This window comes from Schistocerca cancellata, unplaced genomic scaffold, assembly GCF_023864275.1.
Source record: "Schistocerca cancellata isolate TAMUIC-IGC-003103 unplaced genomic scaffold, iqSchCanc2.1 HiC_scaffold_538, whole genome shotgun sequence".
Classification (NCBI taxonomy): domain Eukaryota; kingdom Metazoa; phylum Arthropoda; class Insecta; order Orthoptera; family Acrididae; genus Schistocerca; species Schistocerca cancellata.
In genome coordinates this window covers 1-25180 of record NW_026046552.1, presented here as the reverse complement: position 1 = coordinate 25180, position 25180 = coordinate 1, and the positions used below count along the sequence as shown (strand labels likewise).

The following is a 25180-nucleotide window of genomic DNA, read 5'->3' as shown; positions in this document are numbered from 1 at the left end:
GTGCCAGGAAACGGCGTAGCTGCATTCTTTTCCGTAGTGCTTACACCGCTACTAGACGTGCGGCTACCAAAGTATTAAAATTTCCGCCCGAACAGGGACTTGAACCCTGGACCCTTAGGTTAAAAGCCTAATGCTCTACCGACTGAGCTATCCGGGCTCACATTACATGAGCACCCCTCCCACTACGCATACTCACACATTGCCTCATGTCCTTTACTGTTGGGTAATCGTTGTGTGGAGCTGTTACTATTTAAACGTCGTCTGACTGCTGTCTATAAACTCATTACGCTACGCTCGTAACAGACTATCGATGAAAGCTGACACACGATGTGAAGTCAAATTGCAGCAGTTTGTACGTCTCATATGTTACAGCAGAGGAGCTACGTGTTTTGTCGACACTCACTGGACAATTGTAAAATTCACAAGCTTCTCGAATGCAGTGTTTCCCACGTATTCGCTCATTTCACGGTTCCGTTGGAGATGTTCTTCACCTCTTGACACAAAAAAGAAACGCAGTCGGTAGGACTCGAACCTACGCTCCCAGAGGGAATCTGATTTCTAGTCAGACGCCTTAACCACTCGGCCACGACTGCCGGCTGCAGATGCGTGACTCTACAAGTGCAACTGCTCGTTTACAAGCAATCTGATGGCAGAGCGCGACGTGGCCTCCCTCACTCGTTTCTGTAGTGCTTTCGTTGCCAGCACGTTAGCTGTTTAGACAGTGTATTAGTTTTCGCCTGGACGGGGGCTTGAACCGGGGACCCTTTGGTTGAAGGTCTAGCGCTCTACCGACTGAGCTGTCCGGTCCCTCGGCCGAGCGTTGTAGTACATGCTGCATGGTGTGCCAGTGATTCGCGTGTCGTAATTGCTGGCTTATGGCTCCAATGGCGACTTCACCGACTTCCCACTGACGCACCGCTGACGCTAGTTTTCTGTCGTCTTAAACGATGGACACACTTGCAAGCAGCTGCGAGATCTTAAGAAAAGAAACGCTGCACCACTGCTTTTGCCGCACTCGAATGAATGGAACTGCGATTCTTAAAAAGAAATGAATGCTCGCTCTGTCCAACACTTTCAAGCACATCTGCGTACTCACGAACACGGCGACGGCGCGACAAAAGGACGGGGGCGCGTTCGTGGGCCTGCGACTGATTTCTGCAGTACTAGCGTCCGTGCGAGGTGAACCGATAGCCACAACAGACTGCGGCCGTCGCGAAACAGTATTCTTAAACATAAATTTCCGTCTTGTTGAGAATGGTGTCACTGGTTTGGATCCGCATTCACCCACGCATGTCACATGTGTGCGAAAATTTCTGCTCGTTTTTATGCAAAATCGCACGCAGCCGGTAGGATTCGAACCTACGCTCCCAGAGGGAACGGGATTTCGAGTCAGACGCCTTAACCACTCGGCCACGACTGCCAGTATCGCAAGACCCTACCGATACATGCAACTGCTACCGTTTAAAGCACTGCAGTGCCAGGAAACGGCGTAGCTGCATTCTTTTCCGTAGTGCTTACACCGCTACTAGACGTGCGGCTACCAAAGTATTAAAATTTCCGCCCGAACAGGGACTTGAACCCTGGACCCTTAGGTTAAAAGCCTAATGCTCTACCGACTGAGCTATCCGGGCTCACATTACATGAGCACCCCTCCCACTACGCATACTCACACATTGCCTCATGTCCTTTACTGTTGGGTAATCGTTGTGTGGAGCTGTTACTATTTAAACGTCGTCTGACTGCTGTCTATAAACTCATTACGCTACGCTCGTAACAGACTATCGATGAAAGCTGACACACGATGTGAAGTCAAATTGCAGCAGTTTGTACGTCTCATATGTTACAGCAGAGGAGCTACGTGTTTTGTCGACACTCACTGGACAATTGTAAAATTCACAAGCTTCTCGAATGCAGTGTTTCCCACGTATTCGCTCATTTCACGGTTCCGTTGGAGATGTTCTTCACCTCTTGACACAAAAAAGAAACGCAGTCGGTAGGACTCGAACCTACGCTCCCAGAGGGAATCTGATTTCTAGTCAGACGCCTTAACCACTCGGCCACGACTGCCGGCTGCAGATGCGTGACTCTACAAGTGCAACTGCTCGTTTACAAGCAATCTGATGGCAGAGCGCGACATGGCCTCCCTCACTCGTTTCTGTAGTGCTTTCGTTGCCAGCACGTTAGCTGTTTAGACAGTGTATTAGTTTTCGCCTGGACGGGGGCTTGAACCGGGGACCCTTTGGTTGAAGGTCTAGCGCTCTACCGACTGAGCTGTCCGGTCCCTCGGCCGAGCGTTGTAGTACATGCTGCATGGTGTGCCAGTGATTCGCGTGTCGTAATTGCTGGCTTATGGCTCCAATGGCGACTTCACCGACTTCCCACTGACGCACCGCTGACGCTAGTTTTCTGTCGTCTTAAACGATGGACACACTTGCAAGCAGCTGCGAGATCTTAAGAAAAGAAACGCTGCACCACTGCTTTTGCCGCACTCGAATGAATGGAACTGCGATTCTTAAAAAGAAATGAATGCTCGCTCTGTCCAACACTTTCAAGCACATCTGCGTACTCACGAACACGGCGACGGCGCGACAAAAGGACGGGGGCGCGTTCGTGGGCCTGCGACTGATTTCTGCAGTACTAGCGTCCGTGCGAGGTGAACCGATAGCCACAACAGACTGCGGCCGTCGCGAAACAGTATTCTTAAACATAAATTTCCGTCTTGTTGAGAATGGTGTCACTGGTTTGGATCCGCATTCACCCACGCATGTCACATGTGTGCGAAAATTTCTGCTCGTTTTTATGCAAAATCGCACGCAGCCGGTAGGATTCGAACCTACGCTCCCAGAGGGAACGGGATTTCGAGTCAGACGCCTTAACCACTCGGCCACGACTGCCAGTATCGCAAGACCCTACCGATACATGCAACTGCTACCGTTTAAAGCACTGCAGTGCCAGGAAACGGCGTAGCTGCATTCTTTTCCGTAGTGCTTACACCGCTACTAGACGTGCGGCTACCAAAGTATTAAAATTTCCGCCCGAACAGGGACTTGAACCCTGGACCCTTAGGTTAAAAGCCTAATGCTCTACCGACTGAGCTATCCGGGCTCACATTACATGAGCACCCCTCCCACTACGCATACTCACACATTGCCTCATGTCCTTTACTGTTGGGTAATCGTTGTGTGGAGCTGTTACTATTTAAACGTCGTCTGACTGCTGTCTATAAACTCATTACGCTACGCTCGTAACAGACTATCGATGAAAGCTGACACACGATGTGAAGTCAAATTGCAGCAGTTTGTACGTCTCATATGTTACAGCAGAGGAGCTACGTGTTTTGTCGACACTCACTGGACAATTGTAAAATTCACAAGCTTCTCGAATGCAGTGTTTCCCACGTATTCGCTCATTTCACGGTTCCGTTGGAGATGTTCTTCACCTCTTGACACAAAAAAGAAACGCAGTCGGTAGGACTCGAACCTACGCTCCCAGAGGGAATCTGATTTCTAGTCAGACGCCTTAACCACTCGGCCACGACTGCCGGCTGCAGATGCGTGACTCTACAAGTGCAACTGCTCGTTTACAAGCAATCTGATGGCAGAGCGCGACATGGCCTCCCTCACTCGTTTCTGTAGTGCTTTCGTTGCCAGCACGTTAGCTGTTTAGACAGTGTATTAGTTTTCGCCTGGACGGGGGCTTGAACCGGGGACCCTTTGGTTGAAGGTCTAGCGCTCTACCGACTGAGCTGTCCGGTCCCTCGGCCGAGCGTTGTAGTACATGCTGCATGGTGTGCCAGTGATTCGCGTGTCGTAATTGCTGGCTTATGGCTCCAATGGCGACTTCACCGACTTCCCACTGACGCACCGCTGACGCTAGTTTTCTGTCGTCTTAAACGATGGACACACTTGCAAGCAGCTGCGAGATCTTAAGAAAAGAAACGCTGCACCACTGCTTTTGCCGCACTCGAATGAATGGAACTGCGATTCTTAAAAAGAAATGAATGCTCGCTCTGTCCAACACTTTCAAGCACATCTGCGTACTCACGAACACGGCGACGGCGCGACAAAAGGACGGGGGCGCGTTCGTGGGCCTGCGACTGATTTCTGCAGTACTAGCGTCCGTGCGAGGTGAACCGATAGCCACAACAGACTGCGGCCGTCGCGAAACAGTATTCTTAAACATAAATTTCCGTCTTGTTGAGAATGGTGTCACTGGTTTGGATCCGCATTCACCCACGCATGTCACATGTGTGCGAAAATTTCTGCTCGTTTTTATGCAAAATCGCACGCAGCCGGTAGGATTCGAACCTACGCTCCCAGAGGGAACGGGATTTCGAGTCAGACGCCTTAACCACTCGGCCACGACTGCCAGTATCGCAAGACCCTACCGATACATGCAACTGCTACCGTTTAAAGCACTGCAGTGCCAGGAAACGGCGTAGCTGCATTCTTTTCCGTAGTGCTTACACCGCTACTAGACGTGCGGCTACCAAAGTATTAAAATTTCCGCCCGAACAGGGACTTGAACCCTGGACCCTTAGGTTAAAAGCCTAATGCTCTACCGACTGAGCTATCCGGGCTCACATTACATGAGCACCCCTCCCACTACGCATACTCACACATTGCCTCATGTCCTTTACTGTTGGGTAATCGTTGTGTGGAGCTGTTACTATTTAAACGTCGTCTGACTGCTGTCTATAAACTCATTACGCTACGCTCGTAACAGACTATCGATGAAAGCTGACACACGATGTGAAGTCAAATTGCAGCAGTTTGTACGTCTCATATGTTACAGCAGAGGAGCTACGTGTTTTGTCGACACTCACTGGACAATTGTAAAATTCACAAGCTTCTCGAATGCAGTGTTTCCCACGTATTCGCTCATTTCACGGTTCCGTTGGAGATGTTCTTCACCTCTTGACACAAAAAAGAAACGCAGTCGGTAGGACTCGAACCTACGCTCCCAGAGGGAATCTGATTTCTAGTCAGACGCCTTAACCACTCGGCCACGACTGCCGGCTGCAGATGCGTGACTCTACAAGTGCAACTGCTCGTTTACAAGCAATCTGATGGCAGAGCGCGACATGGCCTCCCTCACTCGTTTCTGTAGTGCTTTCGTTGCCAGCACGTTAGCTGTTTAGACAGTGTATTAGTTTTCGCCTGGACGGGGGCTTGAACCGGGGACCCTTTGGTTGAAGGTCTAGCGCTCTACCGACTGAGCTGTCCGGTCCCTCGGCCGAGCGTTGTAGTACATGCTGCATGGTGTGCCAGTGATTCGCGTGTCGTAATTGCTGGCTTATGGCTCCAATGGCGACTTCACCGACTTCCCACTGACGCACCGCTGACGCTAGTTTTCTGTCGTCTTAAACGATGGACACACTTGCAAGCAGCTGCGAGATCTTAAGAAAAGAAACGCTGCACCACTGCTTTTGCCGCACTCGAATGAATGGAACTGCGATTCTTAAAAAGAAATGAATGCTCGCTCTGTCCAACACTTTCAAGCACATCTGCGTACTCACGAACACGGCGACGGCGCGACAAAAGGACGGGGGCGCGTTCGTGGGCCTGCGACTGATTTCTGCAGTACTAGCGTCCGTGCGAGGTGAACCGATAGCCACAACAGACTGCGGCCGTCGCGAAACAGTATTCTTAAACATAAATTTCCGTCTTGTTGAGAATGGTGTCACTGGTTTGGATCCGCATTCACCCACGCATGTCACATGTGTGCGAAAATTTCTGCTCGTTTTTATGCAAAATCGCACGCAGCCGGTAGGATTCGAACCTACGCTCCCAGAGGGAACGGGATTTCGAGTCAGACGCCTTAACCACTCGGCCACGACTGCCAGTATCGCAAGACCCTACCGATACATGCAACTGCTACCGTTTAAAGCACTGCAGTGCCAGGAAACGGCGTAGCTGCATTCTTTTCCGTAGTGCTTACACCGCTACTAGACGTGCGGCTACCAAAGTATTAAAATTTCCGCCCGAACAGGGACTTGAACCCTGGACCCTTAGGTTAAAAGCCTAATGCTCTACCGACTGAGCTATCCGGGCTCACATTACATGAGCACCCCTCCCACTACGCATACTCACACATTGCCTCATGTCCTTTACTGTTGGGTAATCGTTGTGTGGAGCTGTTACTATTTAAACGTCGTCTGACTGCTGTCTATAAACTCATTACGCTACGCTCGTAACAGACTATCGATGAAAGCTGACACACGATGTGAAGTCAAATTGCAGCAGTTTGTACGTCTCATATGTTACAGCAGAGGAGCTACGTGTTTTGTCGACACTCACTGGACAATTGTAAAATTCACAAGCTTCTCGAATGCAGTGTTTCCCACGTATTCGCTCATTTCACGGTTCCGTTGGAGATGTTCTTCACCTCTTGACACAAAAAAGAAACGCAGTCGGTAGGACTCGAACCTACGCTCCCAGAGGGAATCTGATTTCTAGTCAGACGCCTTAACCACTCGGCCACGACTGCCGGCTGCAGATGCGTGACTCTACAAGTGCAACTGCTCGTTTACAAGCAATCTGATGGCAGAGCGCGACATGGCCTCCCTCACTCGTTTCTGTAGTGCTTTCGTTGCCAGCACGTTAGCTGTTTAGACAGTGTATTAGTTTTCGCCTGGACGGGGGCTTGAACCGGGGACCCTTTGGTTGAAGGTCTAGCGCTCTACCGACTGAGCTGTCCGGTCCCTCGGCCGAGCGTTGTAGTACATGCTGCATGGTGTGCCAGTGATTCGCGTGTCGTAATTGCTGGCTTATGGCTCCAATGGCGACTTCACCGACTTCCCACTGACGCACCGCTGACGCTAGTTTTCTGTCGTCTTAAACGATGGACACACTTGCAAGCAGCTGCGAGATCTTAAGAAAAGAAACGCTGCACCACTGCTTTTGCCGCACTCGAATGAATGGAACTGCGATTCTTAAAAAGAAATGAATGCTCGCTCTGTCCAACACTTTCAAGCACATCTGCGTACTCACGAACACGGCGACGGCGCGACAAAAGGACGGGGGCGCGTTCGTGGGCCTGCGACTGATTTCTGCAGTACTAGCGTCCGTGCGAGGTGAACCGATAGCCACAACAGACTGCGGCCGTCGCGAAACAGTATTCTTAAACATAAATTTCCGTCTTGTTGAGAATGGTGTCACTGGTTTGGATCCGCATTCACCCACGCATGTCACATGTGTGCGAAAATTTCTGCTCGTTTTTATGCAAAATCGCACGCAGCCGGTAGGATTCGAACCTACGCTCCCAGAGGGAACGGGATTTCGAGTCAGACGCCTTAACCACTCGGCCACGACTGCCAGTATCGCAAGACCCTACCGATACATGCAACTGCTACCGTTTAAAGCACTGCAGTGCCAGGAAACGGCGTAGCTGCATTCTTTTCCGTAGTGCTTACACCGCTACTAGACGTGCGGCTACCAAAGTATTAAAATTTCCGCCCGAACAGGGACTTGAACCCTGGACCCTTAGGTTAAAAGCCTAATGCTCTACCGACTGAGCTATCCGGGCTCACATTACATGAGCACCCCTCCCACTACGCATACTCACACATTGCCTCATGTCCTTTACTGTTGGGTAATCGTTGTGTGGAGCTGTTACTATTTAAACGTCGTCTGACTGCTGTCTATAAACTCATTACGCTACGCTCGTAACAGACTATCGATGAAAGCTGACACACGATGTGAAGTCAAATTGCAGCAGTTTGTACGTCTCATATGTTACAGCAGAGGAGCTACGTGTTTTGTCGACACTCACTGGACAATTGTAAAATTCACAAGCTTCTCGAATGCAGTGTTTCCCACGTATTCGCTCATTTCACGGTTCCGTTGGAGATGTTCTTCACCTCTTGACACAAAAAAGAAACGCAGTCGGTAGGACTCGAACCTACGCTCCCAGAGGGAATCTGATTTCTAGTCAGACGCCTTAACCACTCGGCCACGACTGCCGGCTGCAGATGCGTGACTCTACAAGTGCAACTGCTCGTTTACAAGCAATCTGATGGCAGAGCGCGACGTGGCCTCCCTCACTCGTTTCTGTAGTGCTTTCGTTGCCAGCACGTTAGCTGTTTAGACAGTGTATTAGTTTTCGCCTGGACGGGGGCTTGAACCGGGGACCCTTTGGTTGAAGGTCTAGCGCTCTACCGACTGAGCTGTCCGGTCCCTCGGCCGAGCGTTGTAGTACATGCTGCATGGTGTGCCAGTGATTCGCGTGTCGTAATTGCTGGCTTATGGCTCCAATGGCGACTTCACCGACTTCCCACTGACGCACCGCTGACGCTAGTTTTCTGTCGTCTTAAACGATGGACACACTTGCAAGCAGCTGCGAGATCTTAAGAAAAGAAACGCTGCACCACTGCTTTTGCCGCACTCGAATGAATGGAACTGCGATTCTTAAAAAGAAATGAATGCTCGCTCTGTCCAACACTTTCAAGCACATCTGCGTACTCACGAACACGGCGACGGCGCGACAAAAGGACGGGGGCGCGTTCGTGGGCCTGCGACTGATTTCTGCAGTACTAGCGTCCGTGCGAGGTGAACCGATAGCCACAACAGACTGCGGCCGTCGCGAAACAGTATTCTTAAACATAAATTTCCGTCTTGTTGAGAATGGTGTCACTGGTTTGGATCCGCATTCACCCACGCATGTCACATGTGTGCGAAAATTTCTGCTCGTTTTTATGCAAAATCGCACGCAGCCGGTAGGATTCGAACCTACGCTCCCAGAGGGAACGGGATTTCGAGTCAGACGCCTTAACCACTCGGCCACGACTGCCAGTATCGCAAGACCCTACCGATACATGCAACTGCTACCGTTTAAAGCACTGCAGTGCCAGGAAACGGCGTAGCTGCATTCTTTTCCGTAGTGCTTACACCGCTACTAGACGTGCGGCTACCAAAGTATTAAAATTTCCGCCCGAACAGGGACTTGAACCCTGGACCCTTAGGTTAAAAGCCTAATGCTCTACCGACTGAGCTATCCGGGCTCACATTACATGAGCACCCCTCCCACTACGCATACTCACACATTGTCTCATGTCCTTTACTGTTGGGTAATCGTTGTGTGGAGCTGTTACTATTTAAACGTCGTCTGACTGCTGTCTATAAACTCATTACGCTACGCTCGTAACAGACTATCGATGAAAGCTGACACACGATGTGAAGTCAAATTGCAGCAGTTTGTACGTCTCATATGTTACAGCAGAGGAGCTACGTGTTTTGTCGACACTCACTGGACAATTGTAAAATTCACAAGCTTCTCGAATGCAGTGTTTCCCACGTATTCGCTCATTTCACGGTTCCGTTGGAGATGTTCTTCACCTCTTGACACAAAAAAGAAACGCAGTCGGTAGGACTCGAACCTACGCTCCCAGAGGGAATCTGATTTCTAGTCAGACGCCTTAACCACTCGGCCACGACTGCCGGCTGCAGATGCGTGACTCTACAAGTGCAACTGCTCGTTTACAAGCAATCTGATGGCAGAGCGCGACATGGCCTCCCTCACTCGTTTCTGTAGTGCTTTCGTTGCCAGCACGTTAGCTGTTTAGACAGTGTATTAGTTTTCGCCTGGACGGGGGCTTGAACCGGGGACCCTTTGGTTGAAGGTCTAGCGCTCTACCGACTGAGCTGTCCGGTCCCTCGGCCGAGCGTTGTAGTACATGCTGCATGGTGTGCCAGTGATTCGCGTGTCGTAATTGCTGGCTTATGGCTCCAATGGCGACTTCACCGACTTCCCACTGACGCACCGCTGACGCTAGTTTTCTGTCGTCTTAAACGATGGACACACTTGCAAGCAGCTGCGAGATCTTAAGAAAAGAAACGCTGCACCACTGCTTTTGCCGCACTCGAATGAATGGAACTGCGATTCTTAAAAAGAAATGAATGCTCGCTCTGTCCAACACTTTCAAGCACATCTGCGTACTCACGAACACGGCGACGGCGCGACAAAAGGACGGGGGCGCGTTCGTGGGCCTGCGACTGATTTCTGCAGTACTAGCGTCCGTGCGAGGTGAACCGATAGCCACAACAGACTGCGGCCGTCGCGAAACAGTATTCTTAAACATAAATTTCCGTCTTGTTGAGAATGGTGTCACTGGTTTGGATCCGCATTCACCCACGCATGTCACATGTGTGCGAAAATTTCTGCTCGTTTTTATGCAAAATCGCACGCAGCCGGTAGGATTCGAACCTACGCTCCCAGAGGGAACGGGATTTCGAGTCAGACGCCTTAACCACTCGGCCACGACTGCCAGTATCGCAAGACCCTACCGATACATGCAACTGCTACCGTTTAAAGCACTGCAGTGCCAGGAAACGGCGTAGCTGCATTCTTTTCCGTAGTGCTTACACCGCTACTAGACGTGCGTCTACCAAAGTATTAAAATTTCCGCCCGAACAGGGACTTGAACCCTGGACCCTTAGGTTAAAAGCCTAATGCTCTACCGACTGAGCTATCCGGGCTCACATTACATGAGCACCCCTCCCACTACGCATACTCACACATTGCCTCATGTCCTTTACTGTTGGGTAATCGTTGTGTGGAGCTGTTACTATTTAAACGTCGTCTGACTGCTGTCTATAAACTCATTACGCTACGCTCGTAACAGACTATCGATGAAAGCTGACACACGATGTGAAGTCAAATTGCAGCAGTTTGTACGTCTCATATGTTACAGCAGAGGAGCTACGTGTTTTGTCGACACTCACTGGACAATTGTAAAATTCACAAGCTTCTCGAATGCAGTGTTTCCCACGTATTCGCTCATTTCACGGTTCCGTTGGAGATGTTCTTCACCTCTTGACACAAAAAAGAAACGCAGTCGGTAGGACTCGAACCTACGCTCCCAGAGGGAATCTGATTTCTAGTCAGACGCCTTAACCACTCGGCCACGACTGCCGGCTGCAGATGCGTGACTCTACAAGTGCAACTGCTCGTTTACAAGCAATCTGATGGCAGAGCGCGACATGGCCTCCCTCACTCGTTTCTGTAGTGCTTTCGTTGCCAGCACGTTAGCTGTTTAGACAGTGTATTAGTTTTCGCCTGGACGGGGGCTTGAACCGGGGACCCTTTGGTTGAAGGTCTAGCGCTCTACCGACTGAGCTGTCCGGTCCCTCGGCCGAGCGTTGTAGTACATGCTGCATGGTGTGCCAGTGATTCGCGTGTCGTAATTGCTGGCTTATGGCTCCAATGGCGACTTCACCGACTTCCCACTGACGCACCGCTGACGCTAGTTTTCTGTCGTCTTAAACGATGGACACACTTGCAAGCAGCTGCGAGATCTTAAGAAAAGAAACGCTGCACCACTGCTTTTGCCGCACTCGAATGAATGGAACTGCGATTCTTAAAAAGAAATGAATGCTCGCTCTGTCCAACACTTTCAAGCACATCTGCGTACTCACGAACACGGCGACGGCGCGACAAAAGGACGGGGGCGCGTTCGTGGGCCTGCGACTGATTTCTGCAGTACTAGCGTCCGTGCGAGGTGAACCGATAGCCACAACAGACTGCGGCCGTCGCGAAACAGTATTCTTAAACATAAATTTCCGTCTTGTTGAGAATGGTGTCACTGGTTTGGATCCGCATTCACCCACGCATGTCACATGTGTGCGAAAATTTCTGCTCGTTTTTATGCAAAATCGCACGCAGCCGGTAGGATTCGAACCTACGCTCCCAGAGGGAACGGGATTTCGAGTCAGACGCCTTAACCACTCGGCCACGACTGCCAGTATCGCAAGACCCTACCGATACATGCAACTGCTACCGTTTAAAGCACTGCAGTGCCAGGAAACGGCGTAGCTGCATTCTTTTCCGTAGTGCTTACACCGCTACTAGACGTGCGGCTACCAAAGTATTAAAATTTCCGCCCGAACAGGGACTTGAACCCTGGACCCTTAGGTTAAAAGCCTAATGCTCTACCGACTGAGCTATCCGGGCTCACATTACATGAGCACCCCTCCCACTACGCATACTCACACATTGCCTCATGTCCTTTACTGTTGGGTAATCGTTGTGTGGAGCTGTTACTATTTAAACGTCGTCTGACTGCTGTCTATAAACTCATTACGCTACGCTCGTAACAGACTATCGATGAAAGCTGACACACGATGTGAAGTCAAATTGCAGCAGTTTGTACGTCTCATATGTTACAGCAGAGGAGCTACGTGTTTTGTCGACACTCACTGGACAATTGTAAAATTCACAAGCTTCTCGAATGCAGTGTTTCCCACGTATTCGCTCATTTCACGGTTCCGTTGGAGATGTTCTTCACCTCTTGACACAAAAAAGAAACGCAGTCGGTAGGACTCGAACCTACGCTCCCAGAGGGAATCTGATTTCTAGTCAGACGCCTTAACCACTCGGCCACGACTGCCGGCTGCAGATGCGTGACTCTACAAGTGCAACTGCTCGTTTACAAGCAATCTGATGGCAGAGCGCGACGTGGCCTCCCTCACTCGTTTCTGTAGTGCTTTCGTTGCCAGCACGTTAGCTGTTTAGACAGTGTATTAGTTTTCGCCTGGACGGGGGCTTGAACCGGGGACCCTTTGGTTGAAGGTCTAGCGCTCTACCGACTGAGCTGTCCGGTCCCTCGGCCGAGCGTTGTAGTACATGCTGCATGGTGTGCCAGTGATTCGCGTGTCGTAATTGCTGGCTTATGGCTCCAATGGCGACTTCACCGACTTCCCACTGACGCACCGCTGACGCTAGTTTTCTGTCGTCTTAAACGATGGACACACTTGCAAGCAGCTGCGAGATCTTAAGAAAAGAAACGCTGCACCACTGCTTTTGCCGCACTCGAATGAATGGAACTGCGATTCTTAAAAAGAAATGAATGCTCGCTCTGTCCAACACTTTCAAGCACATCTGCGTACTCACGAACACGGCGACGGCGCGACAAAAGGACGGGGGCGCGTTCGTGGGCCTGCGACTGATTTCTGCAGTACTAGCGTCCGTGCGAGGTGAACCGATAGCCACAACAGACTGCGGCCGTCGCGAAACAGTATTCTTAAACATAAATTTCCGTCTTGTTGAGAATGGTGTCACTGGTTTGGATCCGCATTCACCCACGCATGTCACATGTGTGCGAAAATTTCTGCTCGTTTTTATGCAAAATCGCACGCAGCCGGTAGGATTCGAACCTACGCTCCCAGAGGGAACGGGATTTCGAGTCAGACGCCTTAACCACTCGGCCACGACTGCCAGTATCGCAAGACCCTACCGATACATGCAACTGCTACCGTTTAAAGCACTGCAGTGCCAGGAAACGGCGTAGCTGCATTCTTTTCCGTAGTGCTTACACCGCTACTAGACGTGCGGCTACCAAAGTATTAAAATTTCCGCCCGAACAGGGACTTGAACCCTGGACCCTTAGGTTAAAAGCCTAATGCTCTACCGACTGAGCTATCCGGGCTCACATTACATGAGCACCCCTCCCACTACGCATACTCACACATTGCCTCATGTCCTTTACTGTTGGGTAATCGTTGTGTGGAGCTGTTACTATTTAAACGTCGTCTGACTGCTGTCTATAAACTCATTACGCTACGCTCGTAACAGACTATCGATGAAAGCTGACACACGATGTGAAGTCAAATTGCAGCAGTTTGTACGTCTCATATGTTACAGCAGAGGAGCTACGTGTTTTGTCGACACTCACTGGACAATTGTAAAATTCACAAGCTTCTCGAATGCAGTGTTTCCCACGTATTCGCTCATTTCACGGTTCCGTTGGAGATGTTCTTCACCTCTTGACACAAAAAAGAAACGCAGTCGGTAGGACTCGAACCTACGCTCCCAGAGGGAATCTGATTTCTAGTCAGACGCCTTAACCACTCGGCCACGACTGCCGGCTGCAGATGCGTGACTCTACAAGTGCAACTGCTCGTTTACAAGCAATCTGATGGCAGAGCGCGACATGGCCTCCCTCACTCGTTTCTGTAGTGCTTTCGTTGCCAGCACGTTAGCTGTTTAGACAGTGTATTAGTTTTCGCCTGGACGGGGGCTTGAACCGGGGACCCTTTGGTTGAAGGTCTAGCGCTCTACCGACTGAGCTGTCCGGTCCCTCGGCCGAGCGTTGTAGTACATGCTGCATGGTGTGCCAGTGATTCGCGTGTCGTAATTGCTGGCTTATGGCTCCAATGGCGACTTCACCGACTTCCCACTGACGCACCGCTGACGCTAGTTTTCTGTCGTCTTAAACGATGGACACACTTGCAAGCAGCTGCGAGATCTTAAGAAAAGAAACGCTGCACCACTGCTTTTGCCGCACTCGAATGAATGGAACTGCGATTCTTAAAAAGAAATGAATGCTCGCTCTGTCCAACACTTTCAAGCACATCTGCGTACTCACGAACACGGCGACGGCGCGACAAAAGGACGGGGGCGCGTTCGTGGGCCTGCGACTGATTTCTGCAGTACTAGCGTCCGTGCGAGGTGAACCGATAGCCACAACAGACTGCGGCCGTCGCGAAACAGTATTCTTAAACATAAATTTCCGTCTTGTTGAGAATGGTGTCACTGGTTTGGATCCGCATTCACCCACGCATGTCACATGTGTGCGAAAATTTCTGCTCGTTTTTATGCAAAATCGCACGCAGCCGGTAGGATTCGAACCTACGCTCCCAGAGGGAACGGGATTTCGAGTCAGACGCCTTAACCACTCGGCCACGACTGCCAGTATCGCAAGACCCTACCGATACATGCAACTGCTACCGTTTAAAGCACTGCAGTGCCAGGAAACGGCGTAGCTGCATTCTTTTCCGTAGTGCTTACACCGCTACTAGACGTGCGGCTACCAAAGTATTAAAATTTCCGCCCGAACAGGGACTTGAACCCTGGACCCTTAGGTTAAAAGCCTAATGCTCTACCGACTGAGCTATCCGGGCTCACATTACATGAGCACCCCTCCCACTACGCATACTCACACATTGCCTCATGTCCTTTACTGTTGGGTAATCGTTGTGTGGAGCTGTTACTATTTAAACGTCGTCTGACTGCTGTCTATAAACTCATTACGCTACGCTCGTAACAGACTATCGATGAAAGCTGACACACGATGTGAAGTCAAATTGCAGCAGTTTGTACGTCTCATATGTTACAGCAGAGGAGCTACGTGTTTTGTCGACACTCACTGGACAATTGTAAAATTCACAAGCTTCTCGAATGCAGTGTTTCCCACGTATTCGCTCATTTCACGGTTCCGTTGGAGATGTTCTTCACCTCTTGACACAAAAAAGAAACGCAGTCGGTAGGACTCGAACCTACGCTCCCAGAGGGAATCTGATTTCTAGTCAGACGCCTTAACCACTCGGCCACGACTGCCGGCTGCAGATGCGTGACTCTACAAGTGCAACTGCTCGTTTACAAGCAATCTGATGGCAGAGCGCGACATGGCCTCCCTCACTCGTTTCTGTAGTGCTTTCGTTGCCAGCACGTTAGCTGTTTAGACAGTGTATTAGTTTTCGCCTGGACGGGGGCTTGAACCGGGGACCCTTTGGTTGAAGGTCTAGCGCTCTACCGACTGAGCTGTCCGGTCCCTCGGCCGAGCGTTGTAGTACATGCTGCATGGTGTGCCAGTGATTCGCGTGTCGTAATTGCTGGCTTATGGCTCCAATGGCGACTTCACCGACTTCCCACTGACGCACCGCTGACGCTAGTTTTCTGTCGTCTTAAACGATGGACACACTTGCAAGCAGCTGCGAGATCTTAAGAAAAGAAACGCTGCACCACTGCTTTTGCCGCACTCGAATGAATGGAACTGCGATTCTTAAAAAGAAATGAATGCTCGCTCTGTCCAACACTTTCAAGCACATCTGCGTACTCACGAACACGGCGACGGCGCGACAAAAGGACGGGGGCGCGTTCGTGGGCCTGCGACTGATTTCTGCAGTACTAGCGTCCGTGCGAGGTGAACCGATAGCCACAACAGACTGCGGCCGTCGCGAAACAGTATTCTTAAACATAAATTTCCGTCTTGTTGAGAATGGTGTCACTGGTTTGGATCCGCATTCACCCACGCATGTCACATGTGTGCGAAAATTTCTGCTCGTTTTTATGCAAAATCGCACGCAGCCGGTAGGATTCGAACCTACGCTCCCAGAGGGAACGGGATTTCGAGTCAGACGCCTTAACCACTCGGCCACGACTGCCAGTATCGCAAGACCCTACCGATACATGCAACTGCTACCGTTTAAAGCACTGCAGTGCCAGGAAACGGCGTAGCTGCATTCTTTTCCGTAGTGCTTACACCGCTACTAGACGTGCGGCTACCAAAGTATTAAAATTTCCGCCCGAACAGGGACTTGAACCCTGGACCCTTAGGTTAAAAGCCTAATGCTCTACCGACTGAGCTATCCGGGCTCACATTACATGAGCACCCCTCCCACTACGCATACTCACACATTGCCTCATGTCCTTTACTGTTGGGTAATCGTTGTGTGGAGCTGTTACTATTTAAACGTCGTCTGACTGCTGTCTATAAACTCATTACGCTACGCTCGTAACAGACTATCGATGAAAGCTGACACACGATGTGAAGTCAAATTGCAGCAGTTTGTACGTCTCATATGTTACAGCAGAGGAGCTACGTGTTTTGTCGACACTCACTGGACAATTGTAAAATTCACAAGCTTCTCGAATGCAGTGTTTCCCACGTATTCGCTCATTTCACGGTTCCGTTGGAGATGTTCTTCACCTCTTGACACAAAAAAGAAACGCAGTCGGTAGGACTCGAACCTACGCTCCCAGAGGGAATCTGATTTCTAGTCAGACGCCTTAACCACTCGGCCACGACTGCCGGCTGCAGATGCGTGACTCTACAAGTGCAACTGCTCGTTTACAAGCAATCTGATGGCAGAGCGCGACATGGCCTCCCTCACTCGTTTCTGTAGTGCTTTCGTTGCCAGCACGTTAGCTGTTTAGACAGTGTATTAGTTTTCGCCTGGACGGGGGCTTGAACCGGGGACCCTTTGGTTGAAGGTCTAGCGCTCTACCGACTGAGCTGTCCGGTCCCTCGGCCGAGCGTTGTAGTACATGCTGCATGGTGTGCCAGTGATTCGCGTGTCGTAATTGCTGGCTTATGGCTCCAATGGCGACTTCACCGACTTCCCACTGACGCACCGCTGACGCTAGTTTTCTGTCGTCTTAAACGATGGACACACTTGCAAGCAGCTGCGAGATCTTAAGAAAAGAAACGCTGCACCACTGCTTTTGCCGCACTCGAATGAATGGAACTGCGATTCTTAAAAAGAAATGAATGCTCGCTCTGTCCAACACTTTCAAGCACATCTGCGTACTCACGAACACGGCGACGGCGCGACAAAAGGACGGGGGCGCGTTCGTGGGCCTGCGACTGATTTCTGCAGTACTAGCGTCCGTGCGAGGTGAACCGATAGCCACAACAGACTGCGGCCGTCGCGAAACAGTATTCTTAAACATAAATTTCCGTCTTGTTGAGAATGGTGTCACTGGTTTGGATCCGCATTCACCCACGCATGTCACATGTGTGCGAAAATTTCTGCTCGTTTTTATGCAAAATCGCACGCAGCCGGTAGGATTCGAACCTACGCTCCCAGAGGGAACGGGATTTCGAGTCAGACGCCTTAACCACTCGGCCACGACTGCCAGTATCGCAAGACCCTACCGATACATGCAACTGCTACCGTTTAAAGCACTGCAGTGCCAGGAAACGGCGTAGCTGCATTCTTTTCCGTAGTGCTTACACCGCTACTAGACGTGCGGCTACCAAAGTATTAAAATTTCCGCCCGAACAGGGACTTGAACCCTGGACCCTTAGGTTAAAAGCCTAATGCTCTACCGACTGAGCTATCCGGGCTCACATTACATGAGCACCCCTCCCACTACGCATACTCACACATTGCCTCATGTCCTTTACTGTTGGGTAATCGTTGTGTGGAGCTGTTACTATTTAAACGTCGTCTGACTGCTGTCTATAAACTCATTACGCTACGCTCGTAACAGACTATCGATGAAAGCTGACACACGATGTGAAGTCAAATTGCAGCAGTTTGTACGTCTCATATGTTACAGCAGAGGAGCTACGTGTTTTGTCGACACTCACTGGACAATTGTAAAATTCACAAGCTTCTCGAATGCAGTGTTTCCCACGTATTCGCTCATTTCACGGTTCCGTTGGAGATGTTCTTCACCTCTTGACACAAAAAAGAAACGCAGTCGGTAGGACTCGAACCTACGCTCCCAGAGGGAATCTGATTTCTAGTCAGACGCCTTAACCACTCGGCCACGACTGCCGGCTGCAGATGCGTGACTCTACAAGTGCAACTGCTCGTTTACAAGCAATCTGATGGCAGAGCGCGACATGGCCTCCCTCACTCGTTTCTGTAGTGCTTTCGTTGCCAGCACGTTAGCTGTTTAGACAGTGTATTAGTTTTCGCCTGGACGGGGGCTTGAACCGGGGACCCTTTGGTTGAAGGTCTAGCGCTCTACCGACTGAGCTGTCCGGTCCCTCGGCCGAGCGTTGTAGTACATGCTGCATGGTGTGCCAGTGATTCGCGTGTCGTAATTGCTGGCTTATGGCTCCAATGGCGACTTCACCGACTTCCCACTGACGCACCGCTGACGCTAGTTTTCTGTCGTCTTAAACGATGGACACACTTGCAAGCAGCTGCGAGATCTTAAGAAAAGAAACGCTGCACCACTGCTTTTGCCGCACTCGAATGAATGGAACTGCGATTCTTAAAAAGAAATGAATGCTCGCTCTGTCCAACACTTTCAAGCACATCTGCGTACTCACGAACACGGCGACGGCGCGACAAAAGGACGGGGGCGCGTTCGTGGGCCTGCGACTGATTTCTGCAGTACTAGCGTCCGTGCGAGGTGAACCGATAGCCACAACAGACTGCGGCCGTCGCGAAACAGTATTCTTAAACATAAATTTCCGTCTTGTTGAGAATGGTGTCACTGGTTTGGATCCGCATTCACCCACGCATGTCACATGTGTGCGAAAATTTCTGCTCGTTTTTATGCAAAATCGCACGCAGCCGGTAGGATTCGAACCTACGCTCCCAGAGGGAACGGGATTTCGAGTCAGACGCCTTAACCACTCGGCCACGACTGCCAGTATCGCAAGACCCTACCGATACATGCAACTGCTACCGTTTAAAGCACTGCAGTGCCAGGAAACGGCGTAGCTGCATTCTTTTCCGTAGTGCTTACACCGCTACTAGACGTGCGGCTACCAAAGTATTAAAATTTCCGCCCGAACAGGGACTTGAACCCTGGACCCTTAGGTTAAAAGCCTAATGCTCTACCGACTGAGCTATCCGGGCTCACATTACATGAGCACCCCTCCCACTACGCATACTCACACATTGCCTCATGTCCTTTACTGTTGGGTAATCGTTGTGTGGAGCTGTTACTATTTAAACGTCGTCTGACTGCTGTCTATAAACTCATTACGCTACGCTCGTAACAGACTATCGATGAAAGCTGACACACGATGTGAAGTCAAATTGCAGCAGTTTGTACGTCTCATATGTTACAGCAGAGGAGCTACGTGTTTTGTCGACACTCACTGGACAATTGTAAAATTCACAAGCTTCTCGAATGCAGTGTTTCCCACGTATTCGCTCATTTCACGGTTCCGTTGGAGATGTTCTTCACCTCTTGACACAAAAAAGAAACGCAGTCGGTAGGACTCGAACCTACGCTCCCAGAGGGAATCTGATTTCTAGTCAGACGCCTTAACCACTCGGCCACGACTGCCGGCTGCAGATGCGTGACTCTACAAGTGCAACTGCTCGTTTACAAGCAATCTGATGGCAGAGCGCGACATGGCCTCCCTCACTCGTTTCTGTAGTGCTTTCGTTGCCAGCACGTTAGCTGTTTAGACAGTGTATTAGTTTTCGCCTGGACGGGGGCTTGAACCGGGGACCCTTTGGTTGAAGGTCTAGCGCTCTACCGACTGAGCTGTCCGGTCCCTCGGCCGAGCGTTGTAGTACATGCTGCATGGTGTGCCAGTGATTCGCGTGTCGTAATTGCTGGCTTATGGCTCCAATGGCGACTTCACCGACTTCCCACTGACGCACCGCTGACGCTAGTTTTCTGTCGTCTTAAACGATGGACACACTTGCAAGCAGCTGCGAGATCTTAAGAAAAGAAACGCTGCACCACTGCTTTTGCCGCACTCGAATGAATGGAACTGCGATTCTTAAAAAGAAATGAATGCTCGCTCTGTCCAACACTTTCAAGCACATCTGCGTACTCACGAACACGGCGACGGCGCGACAAAAGGACGGGGGCGCGTTCGTGGGCCTGCGACTGATTTCTGCAGTACTAGCGTCCGTGCGAGGTGAACCGATAGCCACAACAGACTGCGGCCGTCGCGAAACAGTATTCTTAAACATAAATTTCCGTCTTGTTGAGAATGGTGTCACTGGTTTGGATCCGCATTCACCCACGCATGTCACATGTGTGCGAAAATTTCTGCTCGTTTTTATGCAAAATCGCACGCAGCCGGTAGGATTCGAACCTACGCTCCCAGAGGGAACGGGATTTCGAGTCAGACGCCTTAACCACTCGGCCACGACTGCCAGTATCGCAAGACCCTACCGATACATGCAACTGCTACCGTTTAAAGCACTGCAGTGCCAGGAAACGGCGTAGCTGCATTCTTTTCCGTAGTGCTTACACCGCTACTAGACGTGCGGCTACCAAAGTATTAAAATTTCCGCCCGAACAGGGACTTGAACCCTGGACCCTTAGGTTAAAAGCCTAATGCTCTACCGACTGAGCTATCCGGGCTCACATTACATGAGCACCCCTCCCACTACGCATACTCACACATTGCCTCATGTCCTTTACTGTTGGGTAATCGTTGTGTGGAGCTGTTACTATTTAAACGTCGTCTGACTGCTGTCTATAAACTCATTACGCTACGCTCGTAACAGACTATCGATGAAAGCTGACACACGATGTGAAGTCAAATTGCAGCAGTTTGTACGTCTCATATGTTACAGCAGAGGAGCTACGTGTTTTGTCGACACTCACTGGACAATTGTAAAATTCACAAGCTTCTCGAATGCAGTGTTTCCCACGTATTCGCTCATTTCACGGTTCCGTTGGAGATGTTCTTCACCTCTTGACACAAAAAAGAAACGCAGTCGGTAGGACTCGAACCTACGCTCCCAGAGGGAATCTGATTTCTAGTCAGACGCCTTAACCACTCGGCCACGACTGCCGGCTGCAGATGCGTGACTCTACAAGTGCAACTGCTCGTTTACAAGCAATCTGATGGCAGAGCGCGACGTGGCCTCCCTCACTCGTTTCTGTAGTGCTTTCGTTGCCAGCACGTTAGCTGTTTAGACAGTGTATTAGTTTTCGCCTGGACGGGGGCTTGAACCGGGGACCCTTTGGTTGAAGGTCTAGCGCTCTACCGACTGAGCTGTCCGGTCCCTCGGCCGAGCGTTGTAGTACATGCTGCATGGTGTGCCAGTGATTCGCGTGTCGTAATTGCTGGCTTATGGCTCCAATGGCGACTTCACCGACTTCCCACTGACGCACCGCTGACGCTAGTTTTCTGTCGTCTTAAACGATGGACACACTTGCAAGCAGCTGCGAGATCTTAAGAAAAGAAACGCTGCACCACTGCTTTTGCCGCACTCGAATGAATGGAACTGCGATTCTTAAAAAGAAATGAATGCTCGCTCTGTCCAACACTTTCAAGCACATCTGCGTACTCACGAACACGGCGACGGCGCGACAAAAGGACGGGGGCGCGTTCGTGGGCCTGCGACTGATTTCTGCAGTACTAGCGTCCGTGCGAGGTGAACCGATAGCCACAACAGACTGCGGCCGTCGCGAAACAGTATTCTTAAACATAAATTTCCGTCTTGTTGAGAATGGTGTCACTGGTTTGGATCCGCATTCACCCACGCATGTCACATGTGTGCGAAAATTTCTGCTCGTTTTTATGCAAAATCGCACGCAGCCGGTAGGATTCGAACCTACGCTCCCAGAGGGAACGGGATTTCGAGTCAGACGCCTTAACCACTCGGCCACGACTGCCAGTATCGCAAGACCCTACCGATACATGCAACTGCTACCGTTTAAAGCACTGCAGTGCCAGGAAACGGCGTAGCTGCATTCTTTTCCGTAGTGCTTACACCGCTACTAGACGTGCGGCTACCAAAGTATTAAAATTTCCGCCCGAACAGGGACTTGAACCCTGGACCCTTAGGTTAAAAGCCTAATGCTCTACCGACTGAGCTATCCGGGCTCACATTACATGAGCACCCCTCCCACTACGCATACTCACACATTGCCTCATGTCCTTTACTGTTGGGTAATCGTTGTGTGGAGCTGTTACTATTTAAACGTCGTCTGACTGCTGTCTATAAACTCATTACGCTACGCTCGTAACAGACTATCGATGAAAGCTGACACACGATGTGAAGTCAAATTGCAGCAGTTTGTACGTCTCATATGTTACAGCAGAGGAGCTACGTGTTTTGTCGACACTCACTGGACAATTGTAAAATTCACAAGCTTCTCGAATGCAGTGTTTCCACGTATTCGCTCATTTCACGGTTCCGTTGGAGATGTTCTTCACCTCTTGACACAAAAAAGAAACGCAGTCGTAGGACTCGAACCTACGCTCCCAGAGGAATCTGATTTCTAGTCAGACGCCTTAACCACTCGGCCACGACTGCCGGCTGCAGATGCGTGACTCTACAAGTGCAACTGCTCGTTTACAAGCAATCTGATGGCAGAGCGCGACGTGGCCTCCCTCACTCGTTTCTGTAGTGCTTTCGTTGCCAGCACGTTAGCTGTTTAGGACAGTGTATTAGTTTTCGCCTGGACGGGGGCTTGAACCGGGAGACCCTTTGGTTGAAGGTCTAGCGCTCTACCGACTGAGCTGTCCGGTCCCTCGGCCGAGCGTTGTAGTACATGCTGCATGGTGTGCCAGTGATTCGCGTGTCGTAATTGCTGGGCTTATGGCTCCAATGGCGACTTCACCGACTTCCCACTGACGCACCGCTGACGCTAGTTTTCTGTCGTCTTAAACGATGGACACACTTGCAAGCAGCTGCGAGATCTTAAGAAAAGAAACGCTGCACCACTGCTTTTGCCGCACTCGAATGAATGGAACTGCGATTCTTAAAAAGAAATGAATGCTCGCTCTGTCCAACACTTTCAAGCACATCTGCGTACTCACGAACACGGCGACGGCGCGACAAAGGACGGGGGCGCGTTCGTGGGCCTGCGACTGATTTCTGCAGTACTAGCGTCCGTGCGAGTGAACCGATAGCCACAACAGACTGCGGCCGTCGCGAAACAGTATTCTTAAACATAAATTTCGTCTTGTTGAGAATGGTGTCACTGGTTTGGATCCGCATTCACCCACGCATGTCACATGTGTGCGAAAATTTCTGCTCGTTTTTATGCAAAATCGCACGCAGCCGGTAGGATTCGAACCTACGCTCCCAGAGGGAACGGGATTTCGAGTCAGACGCCTTAACCACTCGGCCACGACTGCCAGTATCGCAAGACCCTACCGATACATGCAACTGCTACCGTTTAAAGCACTGCAGTGCCAGGAAACGGCGTAGCTGCATTCTTTTCCGTAGTGCTTACACCGCTACTAGACGTGCGGCTACCAAAGTATTAAAATTTCCGCCCGAACAGGGACTTGAACCCTGGACCCTTAGGTTAAAAGCCTAATGCTCTACCGACTGAGCTATCCGGGCTCACATTACATGAGCACCCCTCCCACTACGCATACTCACACATTGCCTCATGTCCTTTACTGTTGGGTAATCGTTGTGTGGAGCTGTTACTATTTAAACGTCGTCTGACTGCTGTCTATAAACTCATTACGCTACGCTCGTAACAGACTATCGATGAAAGCTGACACACGATGTGAAGTCAAATTGCAGCAGTTTGTACGTCTCATATGTTACAGCAGAGGGCTACGTGTTTTGTCGACACTCACTGGACAATTGTAAAATTCACAAGCTTCTCGAATGCAGTGTTTCCCACGTATTCGCTCATTTCACGGTTCCGTTGGAGATGTTCTTCACCTCTTGACACAAAAAGAAACGCAGTCGGTAGGACTCGAACCTACGCTCCCAGAGGGAATCTGATTTCTAGTCAGACGCCTTAACCACTCGGCCACGACTGCCGGCTGCAGATGCGTGACTCTACAAGTGCAACTGCTCGTTTACAAGCAATCTGATGGCAGAGCGCGACGTGGCCTCCCTCACTCGGTTCTGTAGTGCTTTCGTTGCCAGCACGTTAGCTGTTTAGACAGTGTATTAGTTTTCGCCTGGACGGGGGCTTGAACCGGGGACCCTTTGGTTGAAGGTCTAGCGCTCTACCGACTGAGCTGTCCGGTCCCTCGGCCGAGCGTTGTAGTACATGCTGCATGGTGTGCCAGTGATTCGCGTGTCGTAATTGCTGGCTTATGGCTCCAATGGCGACTTCACCGACTTCCCACTGACGCACCGCTGACGCTAGTTTTCTGTCGTCTTAAACGATGGACACACTGCAAGCAGCTGCGAGATCTTAGAAAAGAAACGCTGCACCACTGCTTTTGCCGCATCGAATGAATGGAACTGCGATTCTTAAAAGAAATGAATGCTCGCTCTGTCCAACACTTTCAAGCACATCTGCGTACTCACGAACACGGCGGGACGGCGCGACAAAAGGACGGGGGCGCGTTCGTGGGCCTGCGACTGATTTCTGCAGTACTAGCGTCCGTGCGAGGTGAACCGATAGCCACAACAGACTGCGGCCGTCGCGAAACAGTATTCTTAAACATAAATTTCCGTCTTGTTGAGAATGGTGTCACTGGTTTGGATCCGCATTCACCCACGCATGTCACATGTGTGCCGAAAATTTCTGCTCGTTTTTATGCAAAATCGCACGCAGCCGGTAGGATTCGAACCTACGCTCCCAGAGGAACGGGATTTCGAGTCAGACGCCTTAACCACTCGGCCACGACTGCCAGTATCGCAAGACCCTACCGATACATGCAACTGCTACCGTTTAAAAGCACTGCAGTGCCAGAAACGCGTAGCTGCATTCTTTTCCGTAGTGCTTACACCGCTTACTAGACGTGCGGCTACCAAAGTATTAAAATTTCCGCCCCGAACAGGGACTTGAACCCTGGACCCTTAGGTTAAAAGCC

At 50.6% G+C, this 25180-nt stretch overlaps 51 non-coding genes across 51 annotated transcripts; all 51 read right to left on the bottom strand.

The window, feature by feature from the left end:
* Positions 1 to 84: 84 nt before the first annotated feature.
* On the bottom strand, positions 85 to 157 carry Trnak-uuu (transfer RNA lysine (anticodon UUU)). The gene has a single exon. It is a non-coding gene; the product is annotated as a tRNA-Lys (tRNA).
* Positions 158 to 511: 354 nt separating this feature from the next.
* Positions 512 to 593, bottom strand: Trnas-aga (transfer RNA serine (anticodon AGA)). The gene has a single exon. It is a non-coding gene; the product is annotated as a tRNA-Ser (tRNA).
* Positions 594 to 1338: 745 nt separating this feature from the next.
* Positions 1339 to 1420, bottom strand: Trnas-cga (transfer RNA serine (anticodon CGA)). Its single transcript has one exon. It is a non-coding gene; the product is annotated as a tRNA-Ser (tRNA).
* A 138-nt stretch (positions 1421 to 1558) lies between these two features.
* On the bottom strand, positions 1559 to 1631 carry Trnak-uuu (transfer RNA lysine (anticodon UUU)). Its single transcript has one exon. It is a non-coding gene; the product is annotated as a tRNA-Lys (tRNA).
* A 354-nt stretch (positions 1632 to 1985) lies between these two features.
* Trnas-aga (transfer RNA serine (anticodon AGA)) lies at positions 1986 to 2067 on the bottom strand. Its single transcript has one exon. It is a non-coding gene; the product is annotated as a tRNA-Ser (tRNA).
* A 745-nt stretch (positions 2068 to 2812) lies between these two features.
* Trnas-cga (transfer RNA serine (anticodon CGA)) lies at positions 2813 to 2894 on the bottom strand. The gene has a single exon. It is a non-coding gene; the product is annotated as a tRNA-Ser (tRNA).
* Positions 2895 to 3032: 138 nt separating this feature from the next.
* On the bottom strand, positions 3033 to 3105 carry Trnak-uuu (transfer RNA lysine (anticodon UUU)). The gene has a single exon. It is a non-coding gene; the product is annotated as a tRNA-Lys (tRNA).
* Positions 3106 to 3459: 354 nt separating this feature from the next.
* On the bottom strand, positions 3460 to 3541 carry Trnas-aga (transfer RNA serine (anticodon AGA)). The gene has a single exon. It is a non-coding gene; the product is annotated as a tRNA-Ser (tRNA).
* A 745-nt stretch (positions 3542 to 4286) lies between these two features.
* Trnas-cga (transfer RNA serine (anticodon CGA)) lies at positions 4287 to 4368 on the bottom strand. The gene has a single exon. It is a non-coding gene; the product is annotated as a tRNA-Ser (tRNA).
* A 138-nt stretch (positions 4369 to 4506) lies between these two features.
* Trnak-uuu (transfer RNA lysine (anticodon UUU)) lies at positions 4507 to 4579 on the bottom strand. Its single transcript has one exon. It is a non-coding gene; the product is annotated as a tRNA-Lys (tRNA).
* Positions 4580 to 4933: 354 nt separating this feature from the next.
* Positions 4934 to 5015, bottom strand: Trnas-aga (transfer RNA serine (anticodon AGA)). Its single transcript has one exon. It is a non-coding gene; the product is annotated as a tRNA-Ser (tRNA).
* Positions 5016 to 5760: 745 nt separating this feature from the next.
* Trnas-cga (transfer RNA serine (anticodon CGA)) lies at positions 5761 to 5842 on the bottom strand. Its single transcript has one exon. It is a non-coding gene; the product is annotated as a tRNA-Ser (tRNA).
* A 138-nt stretch (positions 5843 to 5980) lies between these two features.
* Trnak-uuu (transfer RNA lysine (anticodon UUU)) lies at positions 5981 to 6053 on the bottom strand. Its single transcript has one exon. It is a non-coding gene; the product is annotated as a tRNA-Lys (tRNA).
* A 354-nt stretch (positions 6054 to 6407) lies between these two features.
* On the bottom strand, positions 6408 to 6489 carry Trnas-aga (transfer RNA serine (anticodon AGA)). Its single transcript has one exon. It is a non-coding gene; the product is annotated as a tRNA-Ser (tRNA).
* Positions 6490 to 7234: 745 nt separating this feature from the next.
* Positions 7235 to 7316, bottom strand: Trnas-cga (transfer RNA serine (anticodon CGA)). The gene has a single exon. It is a non-coding gene; the product is annotated as a tRNA-Ser (tRNA).
* Positions 7317 to 7454: 138 nt separating this feature from the next.
* Trnak-uuu (transfer RNA lysine (anticodon UUU)) lies at positions 7455 to 7527 on the bottom strand. Its single transcript has one exon. It is a non-coding gene; the product is annotated as a tRNA-Lys (tRNA).
* Positions 7528 to 7881: 354 nt separating this feature from the next.
* On the bottom strand, positions 7882 to 7963 carry Trnas-aga (transfer RNA serine (anticodon AGA)). The gene has a single exon. It is a non-coding gene; the product is annotated as a tRNA-Ser (tRNA).
* A 745-nt stretch (positions 7964 to 8708) lies between these two features.
* Trnas-cga (transfer RNA serine (anticodon CGA)) lies at positions 8709 to 8790 on the bottom strand. Its single transcript has one exon. It is a non-coding gene; the product is annotated as a tRNA-Ser (tRNA).
* Positions 8791 to 8928: 138 nt separating this feature from the next.
* Trnak-uuu (transfer RNA lysine (anticodon UUU)) lies at positions 8929 to 9001 on the bottom strand. Its single transcript has one exon. It is a non-coding gene; the product is annotated as a tRNA-Lys (tRNA).
* A 354-nt stretch (positions 9002 to 9355) lies between these two features.
* Trnas-aga (transfer RNA serine (anticodon AGA)) lies at positions 9356 to 9437 on the bottom strand. The gene has a single exon. It is a non-coding gene; the product is annotated as a tRNA-Ser (tRNA).
* Positions 9438 to 10182: 745 nt separating this feature from the next.
* Trnas-cga (transfer RNA serine (anticodon CGA)) lies at positions 10183 to 10264 on the bottom strand. The gene has a single exon. It is a non-coding gene; the product is annotated as a tRNA-Ser (tRNA).
* A 138-nt stretch (positions 10265 to 10402) lies between these two features.
* Trnak-uuu (transfer RNA lysine (anticodon UUU)) lies at positions 10403 to 10475 on the bottom strand. The gene has a single exon. It is a non-coding gene; the product is annotated as a tRNA-Lys (tRNA).
* A 354-nt stretch (positions 10476 to 10829) lies between these two features.
* Positions 10830 to 10911, bottom strand: Trnas-aga (transfer RNA serine (anticodon AGA)). The gene has a single exon. It is a non-coding gene; the product is annotated as a tRNA-Ser (tRNA).
* Positions 10912 to 11656: 745 nt separating this feature from the next.
* On the bottom strand, positions 11657 to 11738 carry Trnas-cga (transfer RNA serine (anticodon CGA)). Its single transcript has one exon. It is a non-coding gene; the product is annotated as a tRNA-Ser (tRNA).
* Positions 11739 to 11876: 138 nt separating this feature from the next.
* Trnak-uuu (transfer RNA lysine (anticodon UUU)) lies at positions 11877 to 11949 on the bottom strand. The gene has a single exon. It is a non-coding gene; the product is annotated as a tRNA-Lys (tRNA).
* Positions 11950 to 12303: 354 nt separating this feature from the next.
* On the bottom strand, positions 12304 to 12385 carry Trnas-aga (transfer RNA serine (anticodon AGA)). The gene has a single exon. It is a non-coding gene; the product is annotated as a tRNA-Ser (tRNA).
* Positions 12386 to 13130: 745 nt separating this feature from the next.
* Trnas-cga (transfer RNA serine (anticodon CGA)) lies at positions 13131 to 13212 on the bottom strand. The gene has a single exon. It is a non-coding gene; the product is annotated as a tRNA-Ser (tRNA).
* A 138-nt stretch (positions 13213 to 13350) lies between these two features.
* On the bottom strand, positions 13351 to 13423 carry Trnak-uuu (transfer RNA lysine (anticodon UUU)). The gene has a single exon. It is a non-coding gene; the product is annotated as a tRNA-Lys (tRNA).
* Positions 13424 to 13777: 354 nt separating this feature from the next.
* Trnas-aga (transfer RNA serine (anticodon AGA)) lies at positions 13778 to 13859 on the bottom strand. Its single transcript has one exon. It is a non-coding gene; the product is annotated as a tRNA-Ser (tRNA).
* A 745-nt stretch (positions 13860 to 14604) lies between these two features.
* On the bottom strand, positions 14605 to 14686 carry Trnas-cga (transfer RNA serine (anticodon CGA)). Its single transcript has one exon. It is a non-coding gene; the product is annotated as a tRNA-Ser (tRNA).
* Positions 14687 to 14824: 138 nt separating this feature from the next.
* Positions 14825 to 14897, bottom strand: Trnak-uuu (transfer RNA lysine (anticodon UUU)). Its single transcript has one exon. It is a non-coding gene; the product is annotated as a tRNA-Lys (tRNA).
* A 354-nt stretch (positions 14898 to 15251) lies between these two features.
* On the bottom strand, positions 15252 to 15333 carry Trnas-aga (transfer RNA serine (anticodon AGA)). The gene has a single exon. It is a non-coding gene; the product is annotated as a tRNA-Ser (tRNA).
* Positions 15334 to 16078: 745 nt separating this feature from the next.
* Trnas-cga (transfer RNA serine (anticodon CGA)) lies at positions 16079 to 16160 on the bottom strand. The gene has a single exon. It is a non-coding gene; the product is annotated as a tRNA-Ser (tRNA).
* A 138-nt stretch (positions 16161 to 16298) lies between these two features.
* On the bottom strand, positions 16299 to 16371 carry Trnak-uuu (transfer RNA lysine (anticodon UUU)). The gene has a single exon. It is a non-coding gene; the product is annotated as a tRNA-Lys (tRNA).
* Positions 16372 to 16725: 354 nt separating this feature from the next.
* On the bottom strand, positions 16726 to 16807 carry Trnas-aga (transfer RNA serine (anticodon AGA)). Its single transcript has one exon. It is a non-coding gene; the product is annotated as a tRNA-Ser (tRNA).
* A 745-nt stretch (positions 16808 to 17552) lies between these two features.
* Positions 17553 to 17634, bottom strand: Trnas-cga (transfer RNA serine (anticodon CGA)). The gene has a single exon. It is a non-coding gene; the product is annotated as a tRNA-Ser (tRNA).
* A 138-nt stretch (positions 17635 to 17772) lies between these two features.
* On the bottom strand, positions 17773 to 17845 carry Trnak-uuu (transfer RNA lysine (anticodon UUU)). The gene has a single exon. It is a non-coding gene; the product is annotated as a tRNA-Lys (tRNA).
* A 354-nt stretch (positions 17846 to 18199) lies between these two features.
* Positions 18200 to 18281, bottom strand: Trnas-aga (transfer RNA serine (anticodon AGA)). Its single transcript has one exon. It is a non-coding gene; the product is annotated as a tRNA-Ser (tRNA).
* A 745-nt stretch (positions 18282 to 19026) lies between these two features.
* Positions 19027 to 19108, bottom strand: Trnas-cga (transfer RNA serine (anticodon CGA)). Its single transcript has one exon. It is a non-coding gene; the product is annotated as a tRNA-Ser (tRNA).
* A 138-nt stretch (positions 19109 to 19246) lies between these two features.
* On the bottom strand, positions 19247 to 19319 carry Trnak-uuu (transfer RNA lysine (anticodon UUU)). The gene has a single exon. It is a non-coding gene; the product is annotated as a tRNA-Lys (tRNA).
* A 354-nt stretch (positions 19320 to 19673) lies between these two features.
* Positions 19674 to 19755, bottom strand: Trnas-aga (transfer RNA serine (anticodon AGA)). The gene has a single exon. It is a non-coding gene; the product is annotated as a tRNA-Ser (tRNA).
* Positions 19756 to 20500: 745 nt separating this feature from the next.
* Positions 20501 to 20582, bottom strand: Trnas-cga (transfer RNA serine (anticodon CGA)). Its single transcript has one exon. It is a non-coding gene; the product is annotated as a tRNA-Ser (tRNA).
* Positions 20583 to 20720: 138 nt separating this feature from the next.
* Positions 20721 to 20793, bottom strand: Trnak-uuu (transfer RNA lysine (anticodon UUU)). Its single transcript has one exon. It is a non-coding gene; the product is annotated as a tRNA-Lys (tRNA).
* Positions 20794 to 21147: 354 nt separating this feature from the next.
* On the bottom strand, positions 21148 to 21229 carry Trnas-aga (transfer RNA serine (anticodon AGA)). The gene has a single exon. It is a non-coding gene; the product is annotated as a tRNA-Ser (tRNA).
* A 745-nt stretch (positions 21230 to 21974) lies between these two features.
* Trnas-cga (transfer RNA serine (anticodon CGA)) lies at positions 21975 to 22056 on the bottom strand. The gene has a single exon. It is a non-coding gene; the product is annotated as a tRNA-Ser (tRNA).
* Positions 22057 to 22194: 138 nt separating this feature from the next.
* Trnak-uuu (transfer RNA lysine (anticodon UUU)) lies at positions 22195 to 22267 on the bottom strand. The gene has a single exon. It is a non-coding gene; the product is annotated as a tRNA-Lys (tRNA).
* Positions 22268 to 22620: 353 nt separating this feature from the next.
* Trnas-aga (transfer RNA serine (anticodon AGA)) lies at positions 22621 to 22700 on the bottom strand. Its single transcript has one exon. It is a non-coding gene; the product is annotated as a tRNA-Ser (tRNA).
* Positions 22701 to 23445: 745 nt separating this feature from the next.
* On the bottom strand, positions 23446 to 23527 carry Trnas-cga (transfer RNA serine (anticodon CGA)). The gene has a single exon. It is a non-coding gene; the product is annotated as a tRNA-Ser (tRNA).
* A 138-nt stretch (positions 23528 to 23665) lies between these two features.
* On the bottom strand, positions 23666 to 23738 carry Trnak-uuu (transfer RNA lysine (anticodon UUU)). Its single transcript has one exon. It is a non-coding gene; the product is annotated as a tRNA-Lys (tRNA).
* A 352-nt stretch (positions 23739 to 24090) lies between these two features.
* On the bottom strand, positions 24091 to 24172 carry Trnas-aga (transfer RNA serine (anticodon AGA)). Its single transcript has one exon. It is a non-coding gene; the product is annotated as a tRNA-Ser (tRNA).
* Positions 24173 to 24916: 744 nt separating this feature from the next.
* On the bottom strand, positions 24917 to 24997 carry Trnas-cga (transfer RNA serine (anticodon CGA)). The gene is given in 2 exon segments: positions 24917 to 24951; positions 24961 to 24997. It is a non-coding gene; the product is annotated as a tRNA-Ser (tRNA).
* Between the last annotated feature and the right edge of the window lie 183 nt (positions 24998 to 25180).